This window comes from Crocodylus porosus, unplaced genomic scaffold (genome assembly GCF_001723895.1).
Source record: "Crocodylus porosus isolate Cpor-Errol unplaced genomic scaffold, CroPor_comp1, whole genome shotgun sequence".
NCBI classification, from domain to species: domain Eukaryota; kingdom Metazoa; phylum Chordata; order Crocodylia; family Crocodylidae; genus Crocodylus; species Crocodylus porosus.
Genome location: NW_017728924.1, coordinates 7,209,102 through 7,235,319, shown reverse-complemented (window position 1 = coordinate 7,235,319; position 26,218 = coordinate 7,209,102). Strand labels below are relative to the sequence as shown.

Genomic DNA, 26,218 nt, shown 5'->3' with positions numbered 1-26,218 from the left:
ATGCATATTGGCTGCATAGAGGGGTAAGCAACAGTTATAATAACCTGCGCCACCACAGCTGGGTTTAAATGGTTACTCACTGACTACTCACAATCCAGATCCAGGCGACCAGGAGTCCCGTCATCCGAATCCATCTGGGGTTCCCAGGTGAGTTTGGCAACCCTGTCTTAGAGAATGGGCCAAAGTCTTTGATCACACAAAAAAGCACTTTCCAATGAAACATTAAAAATTACCTCCGACTCTCTTAATAATATATTGTCCAATGATTCAATACCATGCTGAAACTTCCACCTGTTTTTTTCAGGAAGATTTGCCAATTTCTAACCCCAAATCCATTTCTGACCATTTACCGGATGCAGTGAGCTTTATAATGACGATCTGTTGAGCCCCTAGTGATAGAATCCATCAAAGGTGGTGATGGTAGATGATAAAAGGGTTAACGTCAAGCTACAGTCAAGATACAAACAGTGCTCTTTGGCATGTGGGACTTATGTACTTGAGTAATTGCAGATGACAATCATATGGATGGGGATTTTTGATTCACTAATGTTTAAATGCTCTCCTAGATTGGGAGCTGGGTCAGGATGTGTGCTCAAGACATCTATGTCCAGATTTCCCACTGACTCCCTATAGGATTTCAGTAAATTGCTTAAACTCTTAGTTTTATTTGTTTCAGCTACAGAATGAGAGGATTGATACCTATTGTGCGAGAGTATTGTGACACTTGAGACATAAAAAAATGTAAAGTTATATTGGTGTAAATGGTGCAGGACTTCCTGTCCAGGAGCATTTACCAGCTAATCCAGGTTAACTTTTGTTTGTCCTCTCCAAACTCATAATCAATTAAATTAAAACATAGTATTTAACCCCTGGATGAAACAGGGCTTCTCTACATGTGAAATTAATGTGATGGAATAAACTTTGGTGCATTTCACACTGGAGTTTATTGCTCCTGGGGACTGTGTTTCCACATGTTCTGGGACTGCAACACATTGAGCCAGGTCAGATCAGCCCTGGCTGGCAGGTGGCGCTGGGGGTCAGCCTGCCAGCTTGGGGCTGCTCCCACCCAGCTCAATGCGTTGCAGAGGGGCTGGCTGGGACACAAGGGTGCTCCAGTGTGGTGCTAGTCAGCAGGCGTCCCCCACACTGAAGCACCCTTATGCCCCAGCCAGCCCTATCAGCCCCTATATATGCATACTTGTGCACTAAAAAACTCCACTATAGGAGAGTACTTGTTTACAAGTACTCACCTATAGCAGAGTTAATTAGCTGACGGCAGCCTAATAGAGCTGCATGTGTAGATGCTGAGGCTTTACTATGGAGCTAATTAGGCAGCTCCACAGTACCTGTCTGGTGTAGCTGTGCCCATAGGGAGGTAAGTCAGTGTGGTCTCATTAGTGCAGTTTACCTTTGCTTGCTGTGGTTTAGGAAAACAGCTCCACTGTCCCCTAGTAGCCCTCCCCTACCAACCTTTTTATAGAATTGGATGTGCTATTTTTAAGTGATGCTTGTAAAGGGCTTTGGCCTTCTTAAATGTTCAGTGGTTTATACATTTGAATGTTATCATGTGCTATAAATAGGTTCCCTTAACAGCTACAGGATATAGCCGGGCAAAACTGCCGTTGAATTCAACAGCATCAGGATTTCCTCTGAGATATATGAGATCAGCTATAATGTATATACAGGGAAATACAGACTGCTTGCCTTTGTGAGCAGTTTTGTTAGAGTTGGCATTTTGTGCAAATGACCAGCTGTTTAGTTTCACTTGACTATGCAGTAGATGTAGAAGACAGGCTCCTTCTTGTGCTTAAAAAAAAAATAAGGAGGTGGAGGTGTGGCATAGCAGGAGGCTTGGTGTGTCTGCCTCTTTAAGAGAAGGCAGAGTGAAGATGGAGGAGTCTGCAGGTGCTGCAAGAGGCAGTCAGGAGTCATCTGACCTAAAACGGGTCTGGGCTTACACGATATAAGCCCAGAGCCTGAGCTGGGGCAATAGTCTGATCCTGGCAGCTGAGATGTGAACAACTCCTGAAGAGGCGGGCTGCAGCCAGGCTCCTGGCAGGCACCTAAGCCAGGGTAAGCAGACTTGTGGTCCGGGGATTGAGACAAGGGGCAGTGTTGGTCTCTGCTGGCTCAGAAGTGGGGCCAGGGCCCCAGAGGTAGGAGCCAAGGCCAAAGAGCAGGACCACAGCTGTACAGTTGTGAGAACAAGAAGGGTCAGGGATGGGCACCCCATAAGGGGTGAGAGGCAGAGTCAGGGACTCATAGCCCAAGAGGGTTTCGCAGAGCCAGGGAGCCTAGCCTAGGAGCGGGGCACTTAGGCCAGGGCCCGGGAGGGGCCAAAGGTCAAGGATGGGCCACAGCTGGAGAGTGGCATAGCCAAGAGAGCCCACGAATCTCAACTGGCCTAAAAGTGGGGCCAGAGCCTGAGAAGAGGGGCTTAGGAGGGACACAGCCAGAGATCGAGAGGGTCCGGGACCCACAGCTTGGAGAAAGGCAGAGTCGCGGCAAGGAGCCCACTGCTTCAGGAGAGGTGGGATCAGGATCAAGGACCCAGGGTCACATGTGGGAATAGCCAGGTGAGCGAAGTATGCAGGTATAGGCAGAAGGAGACCGCTCAATACCAAGCAGTGACGTCGGTGAGGCACAGGTGTGGTGTAAGAGATGGTTGAAGCCACCTAGTAAGCCCTTAAGGCACTGAGAAATGAGACCTAGGCTCAGGAGCACGTGAAATCTCACTCAGGGGTCCCAAGGGCTCCCTTTTCTAGGTAGTTATTTGCATCAAGTCATGGTAGGAGAGCAGAAAGGGACCAGGGCCATAAAAGAGCAGGGTGACTGTCAGGGGGCAACATGGCCACCCCCAGAGCCCTAGCATGTTACAGGGGAATGGGGAAGTGTTTGGAAAGAGTAAGGTTTGGAAAGGCGGCAGCCATATAACCTGCTACATTACCCTCCATGGTTCCCTTGTTCTTCTGAACTGACTGTACCAAATAAGACATGCAGAGATTTTCCAACAGGAAGACATCAGTACAGAGTGATTTCAGTGACTCTTGTTCCAAATAAGTATAAATGTGTGATTTAGTGCATGCAATGGATGAATGAACTTGTCTCAGAAACATTATTGTTAAAGACATTGCGTAATAGGAAAGAAAATGAAAACTGGAAAGCCTGCTTAACTTTGCTGCTTGTTCCTAATGGATTTTTTAATGCTAAAGCACAAATGCAGTGCCTAAGGAACAGGACGCTCTTAGTAGTCTCTGTCCCCATAACAGAGCAGCCTGTCAAAAAATGACGTGACAGCCAGAACAGTGGCATTTTAAGGGGTATATAGTGAGATTAGTTTCTAGCAAATCATGATACACACAGATATTGGGCAATAATGTTGTTCCTATGTGTTTCATCTAGGGCATCTAATACTGGAAGTTAAGTGAGGGAGTTAAAGACAAGCAACCGCCAATAATGGACCAGGCTCCACTTTGTAAAGACATTTGGGAGACCCTGAAATACTTGTCCACCACTTTTCTACCATTCCTCATTTACTGTTCCTAATTTTATGGTCCCCGTTCCTTATTTTCAACATTTCTTTCCCCCCTTCCCAACTGTTCCCCAGCCTTTATTTGTCTGCAGAAGATGTTAACTTGACCTTTATCTCTTAAAGACTTGCAGATCAAGAATGCCTCTCTTTGGTTCAAGGCAGCTTGCAGGTCAGAAAAGGGCTAGGAAGTTTGCCAGGTAAATGGCCACGTACCATTCCTGACAGCAGCCGGTGCCTTTGAAAAGAAGTGCTTTCCGTGGATTTGAATACCACACTTAGTAACCCAGTATTTGAAAATAACCTCGTGGCCACATCCACAGGAGCAGGGGCATGCATTTGCAGCAGGCAAGCCCACACTCAGGCACCCTGTGCCCCAGCCAGCCAGGGAGTGGCATGTGCAGATGGGGGAGCAGGCCACCCTGGGATTTCCTGTTAGCAAAAAAACCTCAAATAAAAAAGGGATGATGCTTGTGAAGGGCTGCCTGCTCCCCTGTCTTGAGACACATGGCACCTCAGCCAGCCAGGGAGTGCTGGCTGGAGCACAGGGTGCCTCAATGCAAGGGCTCTGCAGCATGTGGAGAGGGGGAGCAGGACCCCTGTCTCCACATTTGTCTTGGCATGGGCCACTTTGACGGGTCTTGGACCCCTTTTTTCTTTGGGGTTTTATTTGCTACCAGGAAATCCTGGTAGCAAATTTTGTCCTGACACTGCAAATTAGCAGCGCTGCCCACTGTTTAGCAAGGGGTACAGTTAGTGGCACCACAAAGAGGCTTGCAGCACCACAAACCACATGTGCCTGCACATCTGGATCTGGCTTGCAAGTGCCAGAGAAACAAGCTGGGGCCAAAAGCAGCCTCAGTGGTAGTGCTGTAATCTGGAAGGTTCATTGCAGTGACAGCATTAATGAAACTACCTATAAAATGGCCCATTATGCGGTGTGGTGGTTCTGTCTAACGTGCTGTCTGCCAAAGTGAGACAAATGGAGAGCTGACTGTATGTCTATGGGAAATGTTGAGCGTGGGATTCTGAAATGTCATTTCAAATTTTATTTTACAGGCCATTTCATCTTTACATTATTTTTACATTTATTTCGTGCCATGTCACTTTAAGTGCATAATGTGTAGTATTGCTGACATGTTCTGCTATGACATAACAGAAGAGGTAAAATATTCAGTTATACTCTCAAATGTTCTGTTATTTTTATGTATTATTTCTGAAATCTTTAAGGGCAGCTGAAACTAAGGATTAACTGAAACCTCAATTTTTAAGATGAAAAATCCCCCTGTTTAGGCACTCTGACATCACTGTGTCAACTGTAAAATGTGACATGAGCCAGTGCTGTCCAGCTTTGTGCTAGCAGTGTGTGCACGGCAATGGGACAAATTCCCAACCTCCTGTGTAAGGAGAATTGTCACCATATAGAAGCTGTACTCTGCAGGGTATAAAAGAAAGGATCTGATTCACTTCATGCCACCGGCTGCACCTTTCTTCCTAAAACTCCTTTCCTGAGTGTCGTTTGTATTCCTCTTTCATAGCCAAGCTAATGTGAGTTCCCCTGATTTGAGCTGCCCTCATTTTCTGAGTAGGTTATGCCATCATTGCCATCCATACGGAATCTGGCCCAGAGGTTTCTATCTGACTGCTGCCACATACAGCATGTGCCTGCAGTGTAGTCTGACTTTGAGGGCAAATGGGTCATATTATGACATGCATATTTATATTAACTCAAATAGAGAGGACCATTTTGAGTAGTGTATTTAGATGACCCGCAGCCAGAGTTTCAAAGCCAAGTAGAAGTTTGCAGCCTTGCAAGGGGTTTGTGCAGATGGATAGGGACAAATGAGGAGAAAGAAAGATAAAAGAAAAAAATTTCCAACCTTCTGGCTTTCTAAATGCTCAACAGAAAATACACTACCAGAGATTTTCCAAATTGGGTGCCTAAAGTCCTAGGTCTGAATTCAGTAGATTTGACCATACATATTTTCTCAAAATACTTTCCTGAAAACAGCATTTTTCAATGAGGAAAAACTCTAAATAATTCAATGCACATCACGTTCAACAAAATGCATTTTGGGAAAGAATTAAGTGAAGCAGCTCAGTTATGCCAAAACATTCTTCACATCATTTTTAAAGAATAAAAAAAATATGCAATCAAAATGGAAAGATTTGATTGTATCAGAACAGAGCATTTTGCTTGACTCAGAATTGCTGTTGTTCAGTCTTGCCCTGGATTTTTTCCCCTTCACATTATGGCGTTTCTTACGAAACAGAAAATCTGTTTCTCACCCAGCTTTACTATTTAGGCATCAAAACCAATGACTCTCAAACATGCTCTGGTGGCTGGAATCAGTACTGACATGAAGGGGAGAATAGCATCTGCTTATGTCTCCAATACTGTTTCCTGTAATGAAAACAAACACAGGTAGGACTGCATATACTTATATAACCCCTATTTTATTCCACTACAATTATAACAGGCAGTAATATCTATTCTTTGTCATTTATTGCTAATTTTTTTAACACCCATCAGCTTAAATGAAGGTCAGGGCAGAAATCAGGGTAATGATTTTAGCACTTAACTATAGAATTGGGAGTTATATTTCTTGCATTTGTTCTTGGGCATTATATCAGGTTTGGCTGTGCTTCTTGGTGGTCAATCTTGCTGAACTTGCAGTGATATTCAAGCAAAGAAAGAACTAGAGGGATGTAATCAACAGTAGGTAGAAAGCAGACTAGGTACCAATTAGGTTACTGATATCTGCTCCGTATAGATAGGAATCCTTCCTCCTCCCTTTTACCCACTACAGTGAAATTTAGTCAACGTTTTGGTTGAGCACAGTGGGACCATATACATGTGTAACTAATTTGCAGCAATAAACTCTGGTGCATATCACACCAGAGTTTATTGCTCCCAGGCATGCTGTTTGAACGTGCACTTGGGACTGCAGCATGTTGAACCAGATTGGAGCAGCCCTGGCTGGTAGGGAGCCCCGGGGGTCAGCCTGCCACCCTGGGGCTACTCTGACCTGGTTCAAAGTGCTGTGGAGGGGCTGGCCAGGGCATAAGGGAGTTTTAGTTTCCTGCAACCTTACATGGCCACATATGTAGAGATGCTAATTAGTAGCTTGGGATCAAACATAAAGAACTGCATTTATTGGGAAGTACATGAAGAATATAAATAATATAGTCAGAGTCTAGTCAGGCCCCTGAAGCTAAGACCCCTCTTTGTGAGAGGTGTTATTGGATACCCTTTTTTTTTTTTACAGGAAGCATCCAAGAACACTAGTTTTTATATAGCGTTTAAAACACAAAGCGGGGCCTCCAACAAGACAGCACTGCTGACACAAAGGAAAAAGGCAGTTTACTAACTTTGCCAATACTGTTTTCTATATTGACCTTTTTTTCTCTCATGGAAATAGTCAAAAGGTGAAACTCTAGCAAGAAAGAGAAGCTGGAATAGTTTAAATTCCAGCACTCATCTTTGTGTTACCTGGGGAACAATAGTATAAAAAAATACAAAATGTGTACCACCTGGCTGGATGGCAACAATACAGATAAGCATTTGAGGGGGTTGGTGCCTCAAAGATTCAATATGAATCCACAAGGTGATGTAGCTGCCCAGAAGGTGAATGCAATTTTCAATTGTAGCAACAGATGCAAAACGCAGATACTGCCTCTTTCCTCAGCACTGGTTAGGCCTCTCATAGAGTATTTAGTGCAGTTTTTGGGTCCACATTTTTAAAAGGACATGGAGAAATTAGAGAGGGTCCAGAGGCAGGCAACAAAAGTAAAGAAGGGCTTGGAAGCAAGGTGTATGAGGAGATGTCAAAGACTGTCCAGATTGTAGAAAAGATGCTTAAGAGGGGGCATGATGGCAATCTTCAAATATCTGAAGGATTGCCCTAAAGAAGCGGAGAAACACTGATGGCTTTAACCTGCAGCAAAGTAGCGTAACCTGGGTACACCCAAGGGTGTTCCCTATTCTCAGTCGGATGGGATGGGTAGGCAGGAGGGGGTGCTGTGAGAGGAATGCCAGAATTTCGAGCAGATCCTTTTTCCTCTATAGAGTTAGCCCAAGCCCAAAGTTCTTAACTATATACAGTCTACTGAATTATAATATACATACTCATAAAACTAAATATCATATACATATATTTACACAGTGACCGATAACCAAGGTCAAACCCTAAATAACACTATTTACTTATCACAATGAAACAATTTCAGCAGCATCAACACAGTACAAATTTTCCATTACAATATAAGGTGCAAGCAGGAACACCTTTTTTGTGTGTTCTATTCCTTAATATAGATCCAAATGGAATACTTCCTTAATATCTATTCCTTAATATAGTCCCTGACCCATGGCAAGAGATAGTCCTCCTCCCAATGGGGGACCTTGGGAGGGTGTCCAGGAAGCACCAGGGGCCCCTCCTCTTAGGGCCTTGACTAGGTAGGGGGCTGGTCACCCAGCCCCTTCTCTGGGTTTGCCCACCCCAAACGTCTTTCCCCTGTGGGACCCAAGGACCCAGTGACTCATGCTCCCTCAGGTGGCCGTGGTCAGGTTGCAGCTCAATGGGGTCTCCTCTGCTGGAGTGCTTCTCCAGGCCTCTCCTGCACCGCTGGGCTCCTCCCCACCCTGTGCCTTGCTCTGGGCACAGAGGGATCAGCTCCTCTCAGCTGCTGCACCACTGCTGCTGGCTCCTGGGTGCTGGACCTTACACTGCAGCACTACTATTTCCCTGTGCCCTGGCTTGGCACTGAGGGCTCTTTTAGCACAGGCCAGGCCCTTCAGGCTCTGTCCTTATGCTGGGTGGCTAACCCAAACAGCCTCCGCTGCTCCCTGGCTCCGTTCCCTCGTGCGCCGCTTGCTCACCTCCCTGCCTGGCCACCTGCTGGGTGTACTCACAATGATGCCTGAGCTGCCCTTCCACGGCTTCCAAGGCTCGGCCTATGCATCACACTGAATGCCATTTGGCCTGCTGGACCTCTGGGGTTGTAGGCTCGAGCTACTGCTTGCAGCTCCCAAAGCCTGGGCTCCATGCACCAAACCCTGCACCGTGATGGGCCCAATTAGTCTCACAACGTTCTCAGGACCAGGTCTCCATGCACCGTCCCTATGTGCTGTCAACAGCCCAAGCAATCTTGCGCTGCTCCCAAGGCTGCTCCTCCTATGGCAGGTTCAGGAGCCTTGGGCCTATTGCCCACTGGACAAGAGCTCCCCAGCTTTTCTTGGCTCCGCTTTTCTCGAGTCCCTCACTGCATCTGCCTGCCCTGCTGGGCATGCAGCTCCTTTTATATGCTCCAGGGCTCCTCCCCTGAAGTCTTCCTGACCTGACAGTTTACAGTCTTCAATCAAGTCCGCGGCAGCTCTTCTCCCCCCTTCCCTCAGGAAAGGGGCATGACTTTATTTCTCTTACTGCCTCCTGATTGGTGGATGGGCTCCACCAATCAAAACAGCAGGATCTTAAGCCTGGGGCTCAACCCAAGCTCTGAAAGGTGAGCTTGCTACAGTAGGTTGACCCTGGATGTCAGGAGAAACGTCTTCAGTGAAGGCAGTGGGACAGACTACCTAGGGAGGTTGTGGAGGCTCCATCACTGGAGGTGTTCAAGAAGAGGTTGGACAAGCACTGGTCAGGGATGACATGGGGTGGCTCCGCCCATGCTCTGCTGTGGGTATTTCCCAGGCTTATAGGTCACATTGGTCCAGGAAAGGATTTTTTTCCCCTTCCTGTTGCTTCTTTTCAGGGTTTTTCTTTGTGGTTGTTTGCTTGGTTTTTTTTCCTTCCTTATTAGCATTGGGTGTTGGCTGAAGCTATGAGTAGGGATTTTGATTGGGGATATATAAGTACTCCTACTGGGCCTTAAAACCAGAAGATCCTGACAGGAGGGTCTTGCACCTCTTCTCAGGGTCAGACTGATCACCCCATTTGGAGTCAGGAAGGAATTTTACTCCATGGTCAGATTGGTGGAGACTGTGGTGATTTTTGCCATCCTCTCTAGCGTGGGGCATAGCCCTCTTCCTTGGATCTCTTGAGCACCTTTTAACAACCTTGTCTCCTGCCTTACCTGTGTTATGCCTTGTGGTTATGTCAGGGTTGGGTATGTAGTTTTACTAATAGGTTAGACAAGGGACTTGTATAGGATGGTTTGATCCTGGACTGCATGATCTCAGAAGGTCCCTTCCCTTCCAGCCCTATTTTCCTATGATAATATAAGACAGCAAATTCTTTCCTCATTGATGGAAGTTGCTGGAAGGTTAGCTCATGAAATATTGATTACATTTGTTCTATTTAAGCAATTGCTGAACTGCAGCTCCTATCTCACTGCAGAGCAGATTGCCGTTGCCATATACGGCAAGCTTTCCCTTTTACTCACCTCGTCTTCAAAGATTATTTCTTTCACAGTCAGCTCTTGGACCGTATGAAACACATTCCAGGTGTTTTTTCTTATGGTGATCTCAGCAGTAACGGCAATACATTTCAAAATCACTTGAGAGAGAGAGAGAGAGAGATTATTGTTTTCCTCATTAAAACTGTTTTCATGAGGAAGGCTTGGGATTTGCAGAAGTGCTTTCCTCTCTGTGCTGTGGGGAATCGGAAGCAAAGCACAATACTTTAAAAGTAAGTCTCTCCCATCTGGTCAGCCACCCTTAAACCGACTTCAGCCGGCCGGGAAAATATTAAAACTGTTCATATTTTTCTTCTCTAGTTAAAACACTAAAAGGCATAATGAGAATAAGAGCTTTTATAAAATTACTGACTGGCAGGATGATGAATTTGCTCTCTCTCAGTAAAATGCTTCTGTGCTTTGGGTTTGATGTCAAGTTTATGCTGTTTGGCTATTACTCTGTTTTTAAAGTAGCTGTTTGAAACTTTTTTTTAATATTGTAGAAATGCTGTTCATGCTTCTGCACTTCAGGGTCTGTTAGGGTTTTCATTATAATGCTCTGTTTTTCGGGAGGGAGGCGAGGGAGGAGTTATGATTTAGCTGCCAAATTTTGCTCCAGGCTACAACGTGACTTACAAGTTCTCAATCTGGGAGCACACGTGTGGAGGTTGGGTTGGTTAAATCCCTGATGCAGGTTTGGGTTTGCCAAAGTTCACTTTAGATCTCTCTCTCTCTCACTTCTTTCTTAGCATTTATGCATATCAAAGAGCTCTGATTTAGCACTGTTTCTTGTGCTTCAGTTTACTCCCACTGTAGCCAGCACTCATGCACAAAATCCACAGGGCTGCTTATTAGGCCTGTGTGAATAGGGAAGTATTCCATTTGGATCCGGCTGATTTGGAGGACAGTGATTCGATTTGGAGATTTGGATCGCTGTCCTGAATCGATTCGGATGAATTGGCTTTGGAAGATTTGGTGCTGATTCAGAGAGATTCAGTGATTCAGATCGGCCAGAGAGAGGCAGGCACATTCGGGCAGCCCCTCCGGCTGTGCCTGCACTCCCGGGGTGGGGGGAGCCGTGGGAGAAGGCCCCATGGCTGCTCTGCCCATCCTCTCCCCTGCCCGGCCCAGAATAGCCCCAGCACTTAAAAAAAAAAAAAAAAAAAAAATCCCCATACTCACTGGCTGCAGCAGTGGCAACCGGGGCCCCTGTGCGCTCATGGCACAGCCCCCCCACTGCTATTGCATCGCATTGTCTGGGAACTGGGGTTACTAGGGCTGAGCAGTGCTGGGCTTTGGCTGACAGGTGGAGCCACCCCAGCTCCCAGGCAGTGCGCAGAGCCCTGCCGTGCCACACTACACCCATGCCATGGGGCAGCTGTCATGCAGGTACCAAGTGTGGGGGGAGGGCAATCTCTGCTGCCTCCCACTGCCCCTGCGCTACATGGGAGGGCTCTGTCATGGGTGCCCAGAGGTCCCAATTGCTGCTGCCAGAGCCAATAAGTAAGGGCCTTTTTATTTATTTGTTTTCATTTTAAAGTGCCAGGAGACTGGGCTGGGCAGGGGATGGGGATGGACAGGGCAGCTATGGGGCCTTCTCTTGTGGCTTCTCTGGCTGTGCCTGCTCTGCCTCTGCCCCAGCAGGGGGAGCCACAGGGGCTATGCTCTGCTGCCGCTTCCCCAGCCAACACAGCGAGGGCGGGGTGCAACGCATGTGCAGCTCACTCCAGGCGGCAGCAGGACATAGCCCCCACTCCCAGCTCTGCTGCACCCATATCAGCGCTGGGAGTGGGGGCACTGCTGCTATTTGTGAGCCAGCGCGGAGGTGCATGGGATGTAGGTGTGGTAGCACTGGGAGTGGGGGCTATGCCCTATGCCACCTGCCCCCTTCTGCCTGGAGTGAGCTGTGCCCCCATCCTGCCTCTCTCCCACCCCGGCTTAGCAAGTGGCAGCAGGGCAGAGCCCTTGGTCCCAGGGCTGCTGTGCCTGCATCCTGTGGCCCCCCACCTCCCTATCTGAGTAACGTGCCCACCTCCGCTTCAGTTGGGCAACTTGTCCCAGCCCCAGCCCCAATCCCTCCCTCCCCCATGCCATTTCCCTCCCCTCTCCTCCAACCCCAACAGACTTACCAGCTGAAGGCAGCTGTCACCTGCCTATTTAGTCTATGGCTAAATCTCTGAATTGGCTGAATCCTTTCTGAAGCTTTTCCAAATCAATGCAGATGCTTCAAAACCGTTTGGAGCTTTTACTTTGTCTCCCAAGTTTGATTGGGATTCAGAGATTTGGTCCCCGAATTGGGCCGCATCTCCTCCAAATTGAATCAACTACCGAAGCTTCACGCAGTCCTACTACTCATGTGTTGTTGGCCTGGCAGTTAGTCATCATTTCTGTTTTTCAAAATCAGTTTTTCCAGATGACGTGCCCTTTTTTCAGATTCTAAACATGCACACATTCATACTTAATGACACATTTATTGTCTTTTACTAAATCTGTACTTCACTTTTTTTGTGGTGCCCGAGCTCAGCACCTCCAGTTTAAAATGCCTTTGCCAAAGTAGCCATAACTGAATTAGACCCCAGCTGGAGATTTTTGGAATTGGCCACAAAAACTTAGAGTGACTGGCTACCTTCTTCCTCCACTCTCATTAGTGGTAGCTGCCATTTTCGGGGGGTCTGTGCATTCACCTTCCATTCCCCATCCAGTAGCAGTAGCAGTAGCCAATCCAGGACAGGAAACCAAAGTAGTGGGAGAGGGAAAAGATGTCTTTTCTTATCAGTGGCAGTGGTACTTTTGGGGGAGAAAGTACACCCTGCTGCAGAGAGCTGGGATGCTCCAGTTATATGGAGGTTAGGCTGGGGATTTGAGAGAGCTGGATTCATTCCCCTGCTTCATCGCAAACCTAGATATAAAGACCTTGGTTCCCTACTTCCAAATAGTACTCCCTCCCACACAAAGCCATTGTTATTAAGAACTGGGGCACTAAGCTATGGTATAGCTATGAAAGTAGATGGTAGCTATGATAGCAGGGAGCTGCTGTTGCACAGACCTGGGAATGCAGCAATCTACTAGTGGAAGATGGCAAATAGCTTGTTTTTAGGCAGTGAAATGCACCTCTCTGCCTTTTCTCCCTCATTTTGAGGATGGAACAATCATTGTGAATGCTTTTAATGGGAATAATGGTAGGTTTCTCTCAGACCTTAAGTTCATACTTCAGATTCATTTGTCTGCAGTACATTGACTCGGGTCCTTTCAAAGTCCATCGAAGCATTTCAGTATTGACTGCAATCTATTGCTCACCTAAATGGACCTATCTTATAAGCACATTGCTGTTAGGTTATTTTTCCACAGCACTGTATCAGTTCATATGTGCAATTGAATAAGACTTAAATATAAAACATGAGTATGATTATATACAGCAGAGTCACTTACTCCTTGGCTCTAAAAGTCTGTTGACCCATACACTAAGAAATAGTCATTAATAGCATATAACTTAATTAATTTGTATGGGAAGTCATTGCTGTTTTTCAGGCTCATCGCAAGTCTGTTTATCAGAGGTGAATCAGCTTGTTAACATTTAAAAAATGAATTTATTGTACGATACGGACAAGGAAAATATGAAACACAAACGCATGCATGCACACACGGGTTGACCAGTACTTCAGTTTTACTTGTCCTGAATCACTTGAGTTACAATGCGGCCCAAATTCTGCTTTTGAATGCAGACAAATCTACATCCCCATGATGATTCAAACCAAGTGATCTTTGCAAAGTAGAACTAAACCCCATGGGGAAGGGGGTCATGCTGCCCTGATGCATACAACTTGCTGAAGCTGTATTTTTGTTTGTTTGGTATTAAGCTAGTGCCTAGTTCAGCACATTATATGGTGCTTGGGAACCAGTAGGGATGAGCACACCAATTTATATTCAAGCAACTGAGCTGAGACTGGGGAGAGGGCATTGGCTTTTACTAGCAATTCCTACCCTTGAGGTTGTATGAAAACCCTGAGGCTGCATCGTTACTCCAACACTTTTCTCAATATTCCTTGCCATGATGCTACATGTGACCATTGCTTACAGCTCCTTACAGCTGGAGAGGAGCTAAACTACCAAATGGGGATGGTAAGCTGTTTAACCTCAGCCAACTCCGGGTCAAAACCAGGACACCCCACCCTCAGTCATTGAGCTCCAGGATGCTGATGATGCTGTAGTGTGTGCTCACTCAGAAACATGTTCAGGCAGCCATCAGTGGCTTTACCAAGGCATACAAGAAAATAGGACTGACACTTAATGTTCACAAGACTAAAGTCCTCCACCATCAAGCTCCTAATGAACAGTCCCCAGTTTCAGTAATCCACATCCATGGTGCAACTGGAGAACATTGTTTATTTCCTGCACCTTGGAAGCCATCTCTTGCAGAAGGCTGACATTGAAGAAATCCAGCATCGCCTCAAATGTGAAACTGCAGCCTTTGGACACCTGTAGAAATGGGTGTTAGAAGATTGTGACATCAGATCTAAAACCAAGCTCCTGGCATATCAAGCAGTCATGATCCCTACCTTGCTGTACAGAGCTGAGATGTGGACAACATACAGGTGACATCTAAAGGTGTTAGAGAAGTACCATCCAGACTGCCTGTGGAAAATCCTCTGAATCCAGTGGGAAGATAGACACCAATGTTAGCATCCTCCTGCAAGCAAGCATGAGTATTGAGATCATCTAACATCAACTTGATTGGGCCATGTCATCTGGATGATTGACTGTGGACTTCCGAAGCAAGTTTTATTCTCCCAGATCAGCCAATGCCTACGCTCAAGCAGAGGGCAGAAAAAGCACTTCAGGGATATCCTCAAAGCCAGCTTAAACAAAAATGCAACATTGATTTCAATTTGTGTGAGTCAATTGCCCATGACCGCCCCAAATGGAGGAAGAGTCTTCTGCAGGGATCGCAGTACTTCGAAAACTCATGACAACAACAGGCGATGGAAAAGTGGGAGTGGCAGAAGTGTGCCTTGGACCAAAAAAAAAGTCAGTGCCATCCACCACACACAGAAACACACATCCTAGTTGCAGTAGAGTCTGTCAATCTCAGATAGGCCTCATCAGCCATCTTCGGACACACAAATAAGACAATCATGGAAGACAATCTTCCTCGACTTTGAGGGATTGCTGAAGACTGGTATGACACTGTCAATCCTGGGTGCTCTTGGCCATTTCTAAAGGCATGTAAGTCTGAGAGCAGCTTTCTAGCCTCTCTTCTCCTCACCACTTTGCTCACTTGCATCAGGCAGAATGAGATGCTGAGGTTAAGTGTCTCATCTAAAGTTACCTGGCACATGAGGGTGTGGTACCTTGATGAAGGCATCCACAAAACCATTTGGAAAGATCTCCTGTTCATCTAGTCCCATATCAAGCCACTAGGTGACACTGCCTCTCTGCTTCACCAAGTTTGAAGTGTTATATTTTGATAAAAAGACTTCATCTGGAAAGAAAGTAACCAGAAGATTGTTGCATTACTCATGGCATGGACCTGCAGTGCACGCAGGGTCTTTCTGACTGCTGACAGTGGGCTACACAGGGTCTGGCAACAGGCTTTCCTTATTTTTATCTGGGATTTTTGTAAATAAAGCTGATCTTCTTAACATTCACAATGGGCTGCATAGCCAGACTGTAGATGAATAATGCAAGCCAGGAGAAGCTAATGCCATTGTCTCAGCTGAGTTCAAGGGTCCTGCTATTTTTCAATAGAAAACATTCAGGTCCTGCTATGAAGAAGACAACTGAAGAGTTAACCTGGATCATTTTCAAACCCAAAGTCATTGCAAAGTTCCTATTAGGAGAGAGTGATGCGCAAAGTGATATAATAAATAAAGATATCCTCTGTTGACCAAGAGTAATGTTGACTGCGCTGATGGAAAGCTTGGGGACTCTAAGCATGATCAGAGTAAATTAAATAAGAAGTAATGTGGATATTTTTGCTGCATTTGTAAGAGGAAATCCAATTAAAATTTAACTTTAAAATGTAAGTTTCAATGTTTGCAGTGCCAGGAAGGAATAGAAATGTGGCCTTTCTGAGTGATTTGTTTGTAAAGGAGTTTGCAAATCAAGCAATTATATTTGCTGTAAGTAAACATTTGTTGCTATTTACCATTACTGCTCTAGTATTTATGGGGTGCCCGATTTGCTATATTGGCTGTACTCATGGTATAGTTATCTTACGTTTAAAAACGGTGGAGAAGTGTAAACATTACCCCCTTTGGTAACAATTTATTTAAGAAAATGCAATTATAAAAAGTGCCAGTATTCCTAAAATAATGGAAAGAAAAGGAAAGGGGAAGAAGAAAAAGGATAGAGCTTTAAGCATGGATAGGAGCATGATTCAAGACTATAACCATTAATCTAAACGCCACTGAAGCCAAAGAAGATATTCCAACTGGAAAAATTAGGATTAGGCACAGACCCGTAATGGTGTCTCTTCCTTTGAAGTCAGCATGAGTTTTGCATATGATTATTGGGAGCAGGATGTATCCTGAGGTGGAATGCACCAGGTCACCAAAATACTAACTTGCACTTAAGTGCTTTAGGCAGACCTTGCAGGGGACTCATGTCAGGGATAGAAATCCTCTTCACCAAAAGTGGATGCTTGATGAAAGAGTCTCTCTGCTGAGCCTGGTTTATTCTCATATAACCTGTGTGGGCTTTTCAGTCTGTGATGCTTCCATACAAAAGCCTGATGCCATTTTCCAGCCTGACCCTCAGAAACACTGGCCAGCCACAAGTGTCATCGTCTTGACTCTCTGCACTTCTAAGAATAAATGATGTATCCAGGCCACTACATTGCTGTCTTTTGAGTTTACTTTACTTTAGATTCATTTTTTCCCCCACATTATCAAATATAGTTACATTTGGAGTGTGAAATTTGGTATCTATCTTCAATGGAAATGTTGGTTGCTGTTGTTTCATTTCTCCTGTTGTAGAGTTGCACTCAGTTCCCCTGGATCTTAGAGTCATTTACACTACAAGAATGAGTCCTACAGCAAATTTAACGTCCTGTGTAACTAACTGTTCATGTCCCTTGGGATAGCACAGAGTAGCTCCCTCCTGCTAAAGAGAAGGTTAAAGAGCATCTTGGGGCCAGGCTAGCAACCAATGGTGAGTATGAAGAGAGGAGGATAGAAGGGAGGTCAGCAGCAGGCTCTCAAAAGCTGTTTAGCCAGCTGTAGGAAATGGAAAGAGAGAAGAGAAGGTAATCCCTGAAGGGAACGTTGCCCAAGGGAGAGGCCAACATGGGAAACCACCCTGGAAAGAGAGCAAAAGTGGGCTCATAAGAGGATCATAGGGTGGCTAATTGGGGATCGTCCAAGCATAATGGTTCATTTTGCACTTTCATCACATTTGGTGTTATAGTTTATGTTGGCATTCATTACATTTGGTGTTTGGGCTGTGAGAGGCTGACAGCCGTGTGCTCCCGTTGACTCCAGCGAGACTGCTCTTACAGTAAGGCACCAGATAATATCACACCAAATATTGCTCCCTGTGAGTGGGTGGAACAGTTGAAACTGAAGTGCTTTGGGATAAGAGATGAGAAGGCACTATTGAAAAGTGCTGCTAATTTTTCTGCTAATTTGTTTTACCATAATAAAATCTATGGTTTGGGAGAGATGTTTGGATTCTGTTTCCTTGTATTTATTAGACTTGCTCAGACACTAGCATTTCTGCTCCATGGGGGATTTTGAAAATCAGAAAAGTGTTTTTGTTCCAATTCAGAACAAAGGCCGCTTGAAATTTCTTGAGAAAAAGCAATAATAATAATAAAAAAAATGTTTGAATGATTCCAGGTTCCGGCTTGATTTCTGGCAATGTTGAATTGTTTTCATTTTGAATAGCTTAATCTCAATAATGTTCAAGTAGCACAATACATTATATTAACTATATTTAGCATTATATATAATATTAGAATAAGATGTTATAATGAAGCAAAAACATGAAATTATATTTTAACCTTAAGCAAAATATTTTGACATTATTATTATATAATTTCATTTCAATAATGAATCATTTTGATCTGTTTCCCAGTAAAAACAAAAAGCTCATAAACATTGACTGGTTCCCAGGAAGTATTTAGATTTCAATGAAGCAGTCCCTTCCAATGGAAAGCGGATGCATCTAAAATGCTTGAACAAGGCTAGAATTTACCATTGCAGAACCCCTCTGAGATTGATAAATACTGTTTTTCCCATGTTATGGGATGGGGAACAGGGCACCTAGATGGCTTGCCCAAGGTCCCACAGAAAGTCTGTGGAACACCAGGGGTTTGAACCCACATCTTATTCTTAATCTATTCTCTAACCATTGTGTAACCATCCTATCAGAGCTGGTAATGGTCTTTACGGCTAGGGACAGAAATGACACACACACCGGTGCAAGTGATTGGCAGCTGGTTCAGATCTGAAACACAACAGAAATTCAGTGCACATAAACAACTTTCAAAATGGCCAAAACCAGTTTAAGACAAACCTGGATGGATGTAGTATCAGACTTCACTGATTTAGGTTGAATTGGTTTATTGAACTTCTGTCCCAGGTTCAAGTTAACTCATAGTCCACCAGCATCCCAGGATGCTTGGCGCCTCCCCTATGCTCCCCCTCACAGGGTGTGTAGGCTAGACTTGGCCCATGCTGTCTGCTCCAGCCGAGCAGGGAGAAGTGCTCTAGCACCCCCTGGCTTCTGGCTTGGGTCACTGCAGGCATGCGGCTGCATTTCAAGAATCAAAAATGAACGGCTGTTCACTTGCTTATCGGTTCAATCTTAGAAAAACCTGCGAAGATTGAATCAATTCAGCCTCGGTCCTTTTGACTGCCTGTACTTAGCCTATATATCCAAGTCGTTACATGTTTAAAACTTCTCTTACAAGCTGTCTCTTTTAAACCCTCCTGTTCTTAAATTTGTCACAGGAATTAGGAGGTGTATCCTGTCCCTACCAGGGCTTTAGGAAACAACAGAAGAACTTGTCTCTCTAGCGTAAACCCATGAATACTTAGATGATGAAACTGTTTGGAAGAGCGAACAATTCAACCAGTATTTCTAAGATGACTGCATTGTGAAAACATTTTTGGTGACAGTCCATAAGGCCTCACTTCAGTTTTGCTATAATGTGTCATGTATATCACAACTTGACACTAACATAGCATGATGGAGGAGGTTACATCCTTATAAAGAAGATACACTCTTGATTTAAAGTAACTAGCATCTGGGTTTCATAGACATGTAGCTGAGAGAAGATTAATTTGACAACTGTACTTGGAAAGGAGAATTGTTAAGTAATTGACATTTCTGGCCCAAATAAAACATTTGCTCTGAACTTTTATTTCTGAGACCTGCATCCTCAGTTCAGATGTCTTTGGAGAATATCTGACAGAAGGAAATGTGAGGCTGACTGCTTCTAATTAAGCACAGAGTTGCCACCTACTTAGATATTTAATAGGAACAGCATATCTGACATCAGTGCAGCTGGGTCCATGGTAAGAGTCTAAAATGAAGTGCTGTTGCACCCTGTTGCAAGATACAGACTTCAGGTTGCAGTACACTGGCTTCTTGGCTCAAGAAGCTATGTCTCTGCCAATAGGATAGGCTTGAAATACAGATGAGAAGCTGAAGAGAAGCAGCTTGAATGGGGCAGGAGCAAAGAGATTCCTGTGAAAAATCCTTCGACATAGTTACCCCTTTGATTTACAGAACTGGATATACACCCATACCACCACGGGTCCGTGGGTGACAAGGAGGTGTGGATACAGAGGCTATGTATCTCTGAGCACATCCGGTGATACAGTTCCATGTGAGTTATAGGACCATCTTTCCAAAGAGAGAGGGTCCCTGGAGTAGAAGATGCAGCCCAATTTTCCTTTTTCTTGCTCTTAGCATCCCTGCAGGGCCATAGAAGTGAACAGTACATATCTCTACCCCATCCCATTGTCTTATTCTGTTCCGGTTCCTGGACCATCAGAAGGTGTCCACAGGACCTGCAGAAAAAATAGATGATGTTTCAGGTAGCTTAATCACACATCTCTATGGGAAGATGAGAGATCCACATGTACATGCAAGGCACCCTTTGCACACACGCATGTGCGCACACCCGCCCACACGTGCACCTCTAATAAGCCGGTGGTTTTTAGTTTATTAACATAGAAAATGGACTTGTACAATAGAAACTAGCCATCTGTCTAATCTATTATTAACCTCAGCATCCATACCATTCATTACTTAAGAAAAATATACCTCATTTGCAGAAAAACACCTACATTGAAGCATTAGATATTACTAAAAAGGCAGAAACAGCTGTCTTAGGAATGAATTGTTTTGCTAATCTCCACCCACCCACCAAATTAGAGCACTTCACAGGCTGGAGGAGTATCAGTTAATGACATTGCTTCCATTGGCTCATGCCTTTACTGGGACATGGTTCGGATACACTTGTTTAGTCACTCTCACTTCTTTTTTAAAAAACTATCCTACTTACATTGTTTGTGGGTAGCTTTGTTGGAAGAAATCTAGAGAACAATTCAATGGCCCACCAGCCATGACCTTTTCCCCAGGGTTTCATGGCCAATACTGACATTCACTGGCCTTTGATTTTGAGAAAGAGATTTAAAAATTAGCTATTTTTATAGGATTGGCCAACAGTGATTTGATTTTTTTTTTCTAATGTGGTCTTGGCTGTGACACAGTATACTCCCCTGTGTGCACTTTGGAAAGATTTAGGTCATACTGTCTGAGGAAGAACTAGATGATTTCCAAGAAGAAAACCTGAGGAAACTCTTATTAAATCCAAAAACTCCTTGAAGAGACTTCCTTTTAATACAAAAATAACTCTGACAATATAATGCCTTTTTACATTGTTTGTTTGCATTGCATTGTTGTTTAATGGTTCAGTACATAGGGAAGCACAAGACAAAACTCTGCAACATTAAATTGAAAGAGAAAACATGTTTTCTAGGGGGATGATAATAATCTCCTAGTTTCCAAATGCTTCTAAAAGCTTGAAAAAGCTTTGCTAACAGTTCATCCATTTTTTATTAATCTTTTCGCTTTCCATTTAGATGTTGAGTTAGATTATCGATGTTTTCTGGCCTGTCTGACTTACCTCCCTGCCAGAGGCACTTTACTTATCTCTTATCCTGGGGTCAGGATACATAGAAAAGAAACAAAGCAAATGAACAAGCAAACAAACAAAATGTGTCTGTTATAAATGTCAGAGTATTTAACCCGCTTGGACTTGACAAGCTTAAGTTACATAATGACCTGTAACATTTTTGTCCTTTTTCTGGATAGTGATATATTACGGGCTCTATATGTGCCATCAAAAAGTTCTAGAGTGGCAGCAGATTACTTCTGTCCTTCAACTGATCAAGGCTGTCAAAATGGTGCAAAAGGGCACTTAGGGAGACTATTAGGGCTTTAAATTACCTGGATCTCCCTAAGCCTTCAGAGATCGCTGGGGATTTGAGTATGCTTCGGGAGGAACTGCCCTGTTCATGAGCCACGTGAAGATACAAGGCTTTCCATGTGTCTCTGGAATAAAATGTCTATGATGTGCATTTTCATTTAAAACAAGGCCCCTCCACACTACTCTGACAGTGATAAGGACTCTAAGGCAGGTATATATTGTACCTAAGTGCACATTAAAGTTTTTTTACCACTGCTGAAGTAGTATAAAAGGGACTCATTGGAGCTAAGAATTGGCCTGTATAACCTATGTATCCAGGACCCAGTGTTTAGATCTATTTTGAGGGTTTGGGCTTATAAGAGCTACAGGAAAGATAATGCAATATTGTCCTCTAAAATCTTAGCACTAAAAAGAGTCACATAGTTAAGTACATTTATCAGGCTTTGATTAAAAAAAAATCATGTCTAGCATAACCATTGCTTGCATGTGTGTATGTGACCCTTGGAGGCACTTCTTTACATAAAAGGTATAACTTTGATTGATCACTAGAAAACTCTGAAATGACAGTGTCATGAACAGCTGATCCATTTTAATCTCTGTTTTTTCATCTCTTCCTTCCTTGCAGTTGTGCACATCTCTTTCAAACGAACTGGATCTTCATTTACAACTGTGTAAACCCCAAGAGTAATGTAATGGATGTTGGACAGAGGACTGACAGTCACTATCTTTTGAGTAAGGCTGTTTTATGAAATCAGTTTTATGAAGATATGTGCTCCTTTAGATTCCATTTACATGCTGATAAGCCAGATATCATTCTTGATTAGCAATGATTCAATTTTGGTTCAGTCAGTGGGGTTGCATGGGGATAAATAAGCATCGAATGTGCCAGCTGTTTGCTTTTTACTCAGGGCAGAATATCTATTAAGGTGTGTGCATCTTGAGCTATGTAATCTATCTGCATTTTAAATCAAGTATATGCACTTCAGTATTACCAAAGAAAAAAACCCTCAACCACAGGGATCTCTGAAGGGTAGAATTTCATAGCTTAGCGCAAAGATTTGGAAAATGCTATAAAGCCGATTGAATTACTGAAGCATATAATAGGGCAAAAATCCTATGATAGGAGACAATTATTTACTATCCAGGAAGCAGAGAATACCATAAAAAGAGTTATTTTTCCTAATAATTTTTCAATCAAGCCTAATGTTATTGCTTCTGTATAAAGAATGGTTCCTGTTAAACAGGGACCCTAATGTTTCTTGGGTATTAATCACACAGCATCATTGCTGTAGATAGGATAGCATTCGGAAAATGATCTTTAGGCTCCTCAGAGAACTTGCCTTGGAGTTTCTGTACCACTGTTACCTCTAAGACTGACATGGTGCCCATGTGCTGTCTCACTATTTATGCCAAAAGCTTCTGATATCCATATTCCTATAAGTATTTTTCGGGGTGGGGGGGTTATAATTTTTTTATCTTCTCTCTCTCTCTCTCACTCTCTCATTCTATGTTCTCTGTACTTTACTTTGGTAGATTTTTCTGTAAATTAGGGATGGGCAAAATATAGCTCGTGGTCTGGATCTGACCCACCAAGTGATTCTGTCCAGCCTGCAGTGAGTGCTTCAGCCCCCACCTGGCCCTGGTATCCCAGGTTCATGTGCCTAGTCCTGCCACCCCCAGGTACAGAGGTGCCACCTGGCACAGCGCGCAGCCCTATGCCTGTGCATGGCTCTTGGGCACACTGGGAGCTGTAATCCATGGGGCCAGGTGCTGGTTGGAGCGGGGCAGCAATGTAGTTGGAGCCCCCATGATAGTGGTTCACTCTGCCCTCCCACTTCCGGCTGCTGCTGCCAGTGTCTCCACCACCAGGCCCTGCCTGCTGCCCAGGCATCCTGGCCTGTCCACTCTGTACCCACCACTGGAGGCACTGGGAGGAGTGGGCAGGTTGGGTCCCCATGGAGACTGGGCGAGGGACCCCACAGGCAGGGCACACCTGGCTAGGTGGATGGTCCTATTTACCAGTCCTGCTCCCGGACACTGCTCCCCAGCCCCACGTGGCCCCATCCCATCTGCCCAGCTGAGCGTGCCCTGCATGCAGGGGTCCCAGGTGGGCCTCCATGGAGACTATGCCCACTTGCCCACTCCATCCAGCACACCCAACAGGTGTGGTTAAGGTAGGATCAGTTGGTGTCTCCCTGACTTTCTCCCCCCCTCTCCTGCTACCACACCAGCTGGTGTGAACAGGCATGATGGGGGCCAAGGCTGGGTCATCACCCCCTCCATGCCCTGGCCCTCAACACCGCACTAAAAGCAAAACTCCTTAAGAGTCCCTCCAGCCCAAACAATTGCTCACCCCTGCGGTAGATGCTGTTATTACTGCCTGGCACTTTTAATTTTTCATCAGTGATTGGTTTTTCCTCCTCTGCAGAGTAAGTGAGTGTTAGTGTTTAACATTAAAAAGGTTATTTGTTGTGACAGCTTTTGAAACCCCAGTCAGAGATGGAGCCTGCATTTTGTGCTTAGTACTGGAGAGACAAGTTGAGAAACAGTTTTCTAGTTGGCTTGGTAATCGGAAGTCTGGGATGGAGCTAAGGGAAGACACTCCAGACAATGTTAGTCAACAGCACGTTCAATGACCTTCAAAAGGAGAAGAAGGGGAAAGGGGGTCATGATTGTTTTTCAGCTGAGGCCTGGCAGAAGTGAAAAAGGAGAGATCAAAATCAGTGATTGAGGACATCAGTTTGGTCAAAGAACCATAAAGAATGGACCACAGGAAAGGAGGGGAGGTGATTCAACTGACTGTGTCACATCATCCGCGTCTGCCCTGAGTAGGATTATCTGAAAAGGTGGATCAGCTCTAGCAATCCTGTTACATGGGGCATCCTTTCTTATCACTCTTGACCTTGTTTTAGTACTAAGTGGGAAAAGTTTAAGATGTGGGGCGGGGGGAAGGCTTATGTATACACAACCTTCTGGTCTTGATTGGAGCGTAATATAAGCACTGCTTGAATTTTGCCAGTGAAACTTGTGACATAAAAGAAATTTTGAAGTATGAGGAGCTTTAAGCTACATTCCTAAATCTTTATTTCAGCACCTACGTAAATGACCGGATCTTCAAAACCGCTGAGCAGTCTCACTCCCACTGATATCTTGGCCTCTGCTCAATGTCCAGCAGCCACACAGATGTCACACAGATTGTAAGCTCTTTGAAGCGGGGCCTCTTTTTGCCCTATGCTTGTAGAACACTTAGCAGAGTGTGTTGTTAGCCCACAATTGGGACCTTGGGGTTGACAACAGTACGAATAATAAAGGTTATGATTTTTTTTTTTGTGCGTTGGTCACAGATACTCTGAATATGAAGAATCTGATTCTTGAGATCCAGCATGCCACTCAGAGGAGAAAATACAAAACGCAGTAAGAATGACTGTGGCAGAATAATAGCCTTAATAATAACCTATGATGATGATGGTGATAAAGGAAACCAATATGATATATTTTCAGTCCCTCATTTAAAGGAGATCATCTAGCTGTGCTGTCATTATAACTCCTGGAGAAGGTCTAAAATGTAATCAGTATGTAATGTGCAAGGACAGAAATGTCATAGAACAAGCCACGTCCCCATACATAATATATCATCTTCTAGTCTTTATTTTTTGATAAATCATATGGCACAATGTTATTAATTCCATCTATAAAAGTGTAGTATGATGCAGTAGAAATACGTTGTGAGAATTGGATGAGAGGGTTTGCAGGTAGATACAATTTAAAAATATTTAGCTAATGGATCTCTTTTCTTTTCTTTCTGGTACAATGTTAATGATAATTTGCATTCAAAGGACTTCTTGCCTAAGGTCCGTTATTTGTGTACTGCACCAGACATTCATTAAAACCCTATGAAATACAGACAACTCTATAGAAACTTGCCCACCGAATTTGACTCGTCCAACGGATGGTACATACAGGTTTTAATGAAATGATTGTAAGTTCTTGCCGTGCCTCATATATGCAGATGAGTCTCTCACTACCAATATTAGCAGGCCTGAGGTCTTCCCTTTTCAGTTCCATGGGGATACATATGTAAGCTGTGCTGAATCAAGCCCCTTCCTGTTTCAGGTGTACTAAGAAATCAATAGAAATTTGGGGTATGAAAGTAATGCATAGGTGAGCCCCCCTCCTGAACCAGTGAAAGTGTAAGCCTAAAAGGAGTTGACAAGTTATTTAGGCAGTTGGGGTGTGGAAGTCGGTGACAAAAAGCTGGAAGTCTGTCCTCGGGTGCGCGCGGTCAGTTGTTAATTTCTGCAGTCTCTTGTGGAGTGTCGGGGAAATTTAAATATCCACGTCAAGTGTCATTTCTGTCAGAAATAATAAGTAATGCAATTAACTCCAAGAGCTGGAAGGCATGTCCTGTACATCAATGTAAAAATTTAATTGCAAGACACAACAATTTGGAATTTGAAAGAACTGTATAAATTCTGTTGATTTGTATTCTCCTTTCCATGGCCAGTACAAATGTGTCTACACAAACATTACATTTTAAAATTAGTTGTCCTGTAAAACAGGCACCATTTCATTTTCTTAATTTACTTTTTGAGTAAAAATCTTCGCCGCCGCTCTCTGAAACCGAAAGCTTCATTTTCATTCCTGAATGGAATTAAATCTATTAAAAATTCAAATCCATGCAATTCACGTGTGTATTTTGAGACGGTTGCATTTTTGGAAATTAAAATATTAATGATTCAAGTTAATTTGATTGCTCTTATCCACGTCTGTCTTAACAAAGACAAAGAGTTCTTCCAAGGGCTCAGCTCACAAGAATAATGCAAAACCAATTTCAGAACACTGCTTCTCCACATTAT

At 44.2% G+C, this 26,218-nt stretch overlaps 1 long non-coding RNA gene across 1 annotated transcript in view; it reads left to right on the top strand.

Moving 5' to 3' along the window:
• Nucleotides 1–1,898: 1,898 nt before the first annotated feature.
• The window catches only part of LOC109313630, a 39,338-nt gene continuing 15,018 nt past the window's right edge, over nucleotides 1,899–26,218 (top strand). The window contains exons 1-2 of the long non-coding RNA XR_002102104.1: nucleotides 1,899–2,073; nucleotides 21,988–22,094. This is a non-coding gene — a long non-coding RNA (uncharacterized LOC109313630). The remainder of the gene's footprint in view (nucleotides 2,074–21,987; nucleotides 22,095–26,218) is intronic.